Raw genomic sequence first — 6284 nt, 5'->3', positions numbered from 1 at the left:
TTCACTGACTTTGATTAACAGGATTAATATGAATAAACAAAAATCGTTCTAAACCATGCCTTAGGGTAGACTGCAGGGAAACTACTGGCATCACAGCAGCACCCTCTAGTGCTGCTGACACTGGGATTTGCCAGCACTTCCTAGATGAAATTCAACATTTGGTGTCAGAATGCAACCTCACTTGTCCTAGAGGTCCCTGAGTTCTCCATGATGGCCAAAATCTGGCATACGGGGCCCTGACTGCTGAGAGCCCTGCACTCATCACATGCCACAGGCTAAAGAAGGCCGGACCCTGGCATGGGTGGAAGCCACCGTGGGCCCATTATTGGTCCCCATTACTCTGTGCAAACTGCCAAATAGGTTTTCAAGCGCATTGCAGGACTGTGGCTTTGGAAAGGGGTTTCAGTGAGGCGTTCCCTTTCCTACACCTCCCTTAATTCATGGGGATGAGGTTTACTCTGTAAATGCTTGCCTGGTCTTCGAGGGTCTCACACAGGCAGTGCTAAAGGTTATCTAACGGTGAGCTCTCCTTTAGGGTACCGGCCTCAATGAAGGTTTCCTTGACACAGCTCACAATAAGGGCAGGATATCAACACCATCTTGTGGACAAAATGAGACACAGATGACCGACACAAATCCATCAGTACTAACAAACGTCCGAATAAAGGGCTGCAATTACTTAGGATCCTTGTGCTATGTTAACAGCACCTACAGCACAGCACAGTATCTCCCAAATCTCCCAAATGATAGGAATAAAGAGCAGTACAAAGGCAGAGATTATTTTTTGATTGTTCAGTGGAAAAGAAATGAGACTACTCCCACAGATTTCAAATAATGTAGAGACGCAACCCCGAAAGTAACTACTGTCGGTCTGTTGTGGTTTAACCCCAGCTGGCAAATAAGCCTCACACAGCTGCTCACTCCCTGCTAGTGGGATGCGGGAGAGGATGGGAAGACTAAAAGTGAGAAAACTGGTGGATTGAGGTAAAGGTTTAATAAGTAAAGCAAAAGCCGCACACACAAGCAAAGCAAAACAAGGAATTAATTCACTGCTTCCCATCGGTAGGCAGGCATTCAGCTACCTCCAGGAAAGCAGGGCTCCATCACACATAATGGTTACTTGGGAAGACAAATTACCATCACTCTGAACATCTCCCCACTTCCTTCTTTTTCCCTCGGGTTTATATGCTGAGAATAATGTCATATGGTCTGGAATATCCCTCGGGTCAGTTGGGGTCATCTGTTCTGGCTGTGTCCCCTCACCCCAGCCTACTGGCTGGTGGGGGGTGTGAGAGGCAGAAAAGGCTTTGACTGTGTAAACACTGCTCAGCAATAACTAAAACATCCCTTTATTATCAACACTGTTTCCAGCACAAATCCAAAACATACCCCCATAGCAAATTAACTCTAGCCCAGGCAAAACCAGCACACAGTCAAAACAAAATAGGTGCATAAGTCTAGGTCCATAAACTAGCTAAAAATTCATCCTCCACTGTGGCAAACAAAAAGATGGAGGCAAGACTGAGTATGTGAAACGGGTTGTCTGAGATACCATCCTTTAGAAGGGGAAGGTTAGGTTTGACTTTGAAAAAAACCAAACCACTTATTGATCTCCTGAAGTCATGCAGCAGTTACAGGGCAGCCAAGCCACAACGACCACCCTTTCTCCACCTCAGTCACTGGAGCTGTAGGGAAGGCCCAGAAGGAATTAACGTTGCCTCAAGCGCACACCCATCCAAAGTCATTAACAACTCGGCCTTCATCCCCTCACACTGCTGTGTGTTTTCCTTTGTGCCTGGGAAGCACAGATGTGAGATCCTACTAAACCAGACAGCAAGAAGCACCAGGCCACGGTGAAATGTCTGTGTCTGAGCCCAGCTGTGCTCAGAGCCAACTGGATCTTATGGTCAGAGCTATAGCAGGAGTAGGGCAAGAGGTCATCAGTCCATTACACCGTTTCTACCGTTCTAAGATGTGGGTGCATTTGAATCCCATAAGATACTTCTGTCTATCTTTAAGTACCGACCTACCTTTTATTATTTAGCTCTAATAATTTTGAGTGCCTCATATGCAAATTTTCTGAATCTGCCTTTCTACAAGTGCCTCAAATGTGGCAAGGCCACAGTTACAGTAACACTGGGTTTGTCACTTTAGGATCTGACACCCCAACCAGATGAGGCAAAGGTCCAAAACTCCCCAAAAGGCAAGCACTGGAACTTCAAAAAAATAAAAATAAATCATTTGTACTTCCCCATAGCTCTGCTCTAAGGCAGCAGGGCAGCTATATTACACATCAGGAAAAAGCACCAATGAGATTTCAACACAGAAACACAAAATAGTATTTCTACACTTTTTTCTACATGGGAACCTGCAGAAGCATAGTTAAGTCTATCAGGTCCCTAAACTATCATCCACACAGATAACAGATAGGTCAACGTACCTGAGGGAGTTACTTTAATCTCTGCAACATCATCCTCCTGCTTATCCCTGCCAGCTGGAATCACCTTCATGCTATCCTGTCTGGGTCTCAGCCAAGAGCTTCCCTCTCATTCTTGTCATTTAAGACATAGAAGGAGCAGGGAAATGGTGTAAACTGTTTACACATGCATTGATTCGCTGGTCTCTGTTTTTGTGGGGCTGCTCAATTCATCACACTACCAGGCTTATGAAAACAACACAGTAGTAAGAAACTGTTTGGAAGGTTCTGTTTCTCATTCATACATCTGACTTCATTAACTGATAAATCTTGACAATTTGCTATAAAGTAACGAATGAACCACTAAGTTGGGACATCATTCATTATGATAAAGCTATTTCTTACCTGCTTAATTAAGCTCTGACGATGCTTTAGCAGAAGGAAAGTAGAAGCAGACCCTCTTAGGAAGTGATAAATGCCAGAGTCTGAGGGGCATCCTGACAATTTCAGCACAGCTAAACATGCCGGGGTCCTCTCTCTAGCAGGAATAAAGAGCCTTGGCCAGTCTGGGAGGCTGGAACAGGGAACTCAACTCTAGCAACATCTTTGACTAACAGAAATATATGTGGATCCAACAATATAATTTCCACCAGCTCTGCATAAAACCAGAGGAAAACAATCTTTTCTGTAGTGGGCCTAATTTTTGATCTAAAACCCAAGACTAATTTTATATGGAGACATGTAGACATCAGCCTACCCTTCTTAAGCATTAACGTAGCAGTTGCAGAACTGTCTACCAAGCTTTGCAGTTTGGGTTATTAATCATACAGATGCCAAAAAATGGAGCCAAAAGAGAGTGTTTTCAGCTAGACAGAGGAAACATTCAGGCAATGCTGGAACAAGAAACAACCATTTTTCTGCTAGCACAGACACTGCCTGAAGCAACCGACTGGAGAAAACCATTCTTTCCCTTCTGCCCGCTAAGTAGGGCAAAAACACCCCCCTCCTTCCATCACTTTGTGTCACATCGGCACTTAGCATTCCCAGCTATGAACTACAGATACACAGCAGGAGGCTATCCCTGCCTCAAAGACTTTACCTTCTTTCCACATCCTCTCTGGCTTGGTGCCAGTACTTTAAGAATTGTATCTCATCTGAAAAACAGACATGGAGAATCTTTATGGCAGGCATTTATGCAAATACACATGCTTATAACCAGTGAGTTTAGTACAGCTGTTTTAGGAGCAAAACAGAAGGAAAATCCTAGCTGCCCAGGGCCCCTGCCCAGGGAGTGGTTAGCTAATTCCCTGCCGCTGAGCTGAGCCCACCCTCCCAAACTCTCTGCAGATTAGGCTGATTTACCATCTTTCCTTATGTCTCTAACTGATGCAGCGTTCTAGGCCTCCCACTAAGTAAGGTCTGTGTTTCTGCTGCTTCTTTTGATGCTGCTGTCTGTTTTGAAAGCTGAAGCTGACCTTCCGCCAAGCAATAAGGAAGTATTTAAGGCCTTCACAGTCAGTGAAAAACAGATTATGGAGAATTCAAGTCCAGCCCACATTTAATCTGCTTTATTTACATATAAACTGCAGCCTGGAACTGAGGTCATCAAACACCATCGTGCCTGCTTCCTCCAGCCAATAGTATCCTGTTGCCCACGTGTAATTTGACCTCAAAAAATCGCTTGTAATTAGATATCAAAGCAGAAAAAAAGCCCTTCTCTTTCTCACTGTAGATTCCTATTTCCAGGGTGTTGTCTAACCAAAACCAACTGTGACATGGGCTGACCTCCCTCTCTGCAAGAATAAAAATAACTCAGAAGATTATATATATCAGTATTATGTGGTGGCATCCACCATAACAATATTATATATCACGTTCCCTTCATCATTCCTCTAAAGGTTTTGCTGTCTCTGTATCAGTCCCTCTTGAATGGGTTACTGGGGAAAATGTTGCTTCTCATCAGCATTTTTCAAGTTCCTCCACTACAAAGAAAGCCTACTAGAGCTTTAAAGTTTACCTTTGAACTTTTTTTACCACTGCATTTTCCATTTCATAAATTCTCTCCTATAGCAACACAATCACATCTCCAAATCACACTGACAGAAGAAATTGTGAGACACGGTAATTTTACATTTGATAATACAGATACGCACATCCACCCCAGGACTGAAGCTGCTCTTCAAATGAGTACTACAAATAAGAAGGCTAAAGCTAAACTATGACATTAGAAACTTTAAAATCTATTTTCTGTCATGGTCTAAATAGGAAAAGCATGGTAAAAACGGTGCTTTCCTGTTAAACTAGAAACCTAAACTTTCTAATCAGTACTTTTGTTTGGTTGGACTGGTTATTTCAGCTTCCTAAAATGAACTGAAGAAAAAACAAGTGAGACGGGCCTGCTGTAAAGACAGCTTTTTGCCCGCATTAGAGCTTATGTATTTGTCATAAAAGCAATAATTACTGCATTTTTTTTAAACCCTAGGAAAACACATAAGTGTTGAGTAGATTCAAAGAGTACATGGTTGCATAGAAGTACATCACATGCCTAAAAAGAAACAGCCCATAAGCAACAGAGCCTGACAATTGCAGAGGTGAAAATCCATACAAAACGGAAAAGCTAAAAAAAGAATTCTAGCATTTTTTCCCTCAAACTAAAAAAATGAATTTAACATAAAGGGTAAATTACAGCCCTTGTTGGATTTTTTGCCATTTGCTTTTTGCATTTCTCCCAGATGAGTGTAAACAACTACCCAAGGTTCTTTATAATTTTTCAGTCATGCTCACCATTGGATACCCATGCCTAAACTGAATACTACAAACTAGAATAGCATATGAATGGTGGTAACTGAAATACTTTGGAGCTGAAGCATTTGTTGGGAGCTAAACTTAAGCCATTAGTTTAATGCTGAAGCTAAATGTGTCTTGAGTGTTTCCCTGTGATGTCAAAATCTCTAGCCTATGCCATTTTTGAAGGAACTATACCTTCCTTATCAGAGCAAACAGGCAGACTTCCCCACCAACCCTTCCTCTCCTATTGCTCTGGAAAATGAGAAAGAAATGACTGATCACACCAGAGCAGACAGCAGCTTTTCCAGAGAAAGGGAACATCAAGGTCATGGCACATGCAGCACTTTCATCACTGGGGTCAATCATGCTCATTTAGGGGGTCAAAAAAGAAATTGTGATGGTTTCATACCACAATTTCTTCAGAAGAGTACACAGAGATGAAGTCAGAGCATTTGTAATGCTCATACACTTGACTGCCCTTTCAAGTAGGAGTCATGTATAAGATGATATGAAAATATAGTCTCCTTAAACCTGGAAGTATCAGGGCCGCATGTGTCCTGCTACTAATCCACATTTGGCCAGAGCTTTTAACAGTTTCAGCTGTACCTTACGATATCTTATGCCAAGCACAAACACACATCATTTCAGCACTACAGCGTGCAGAACAACGGGAAAGATGACCTGCCGTGCACGCTCGTCTACGCAGCTCCGTTGTCGATGTTGGAAAGCAGAGCTTGGTTACAGGAAGACTCGGATGAATTTCCATTGTCCAAAGAGCCTTGATTTTAAAGAGGGGGGAAACAGCAACCATTTCTGCATGGTCAGGTTCTGGCAGCTGTCTCATTAGCTCTTCCAGTCTGCCATATCATCTGTTTAGTCCTACCCAATTCTGTGTAAAATATGGCCATACGGTTTATATGTGAGCATGTTGTGCCAAGGTGTGGATTCTTCCACACTCTGGTAAGAAACAGCTACTAGGTACTACTTTCCCCCACCAGTCATACTTCTGTGCAAAATAGAAACAGAAACATACTATACGAACAATATAGTACACGGGCTTTCTGCATTACACAAGTGCCCA

The sequence above is a fragment of the Falco biarmicus genome, chromosome 7 (assembly GCF_023638135.1).
Source record: "Falco biarmicus isolate bFalBia1 chromosome 7, bFalBia1.pri, whole genome shotgun sequence".
Lineage (NCBI taxonomy): Eukaryota > Metazoa > Chordata > Aves > Falconiformes > Falconidae > Falco > Falco biarmicus.
Note: the sequence above shows the minus strand (reverse complement) of the source record.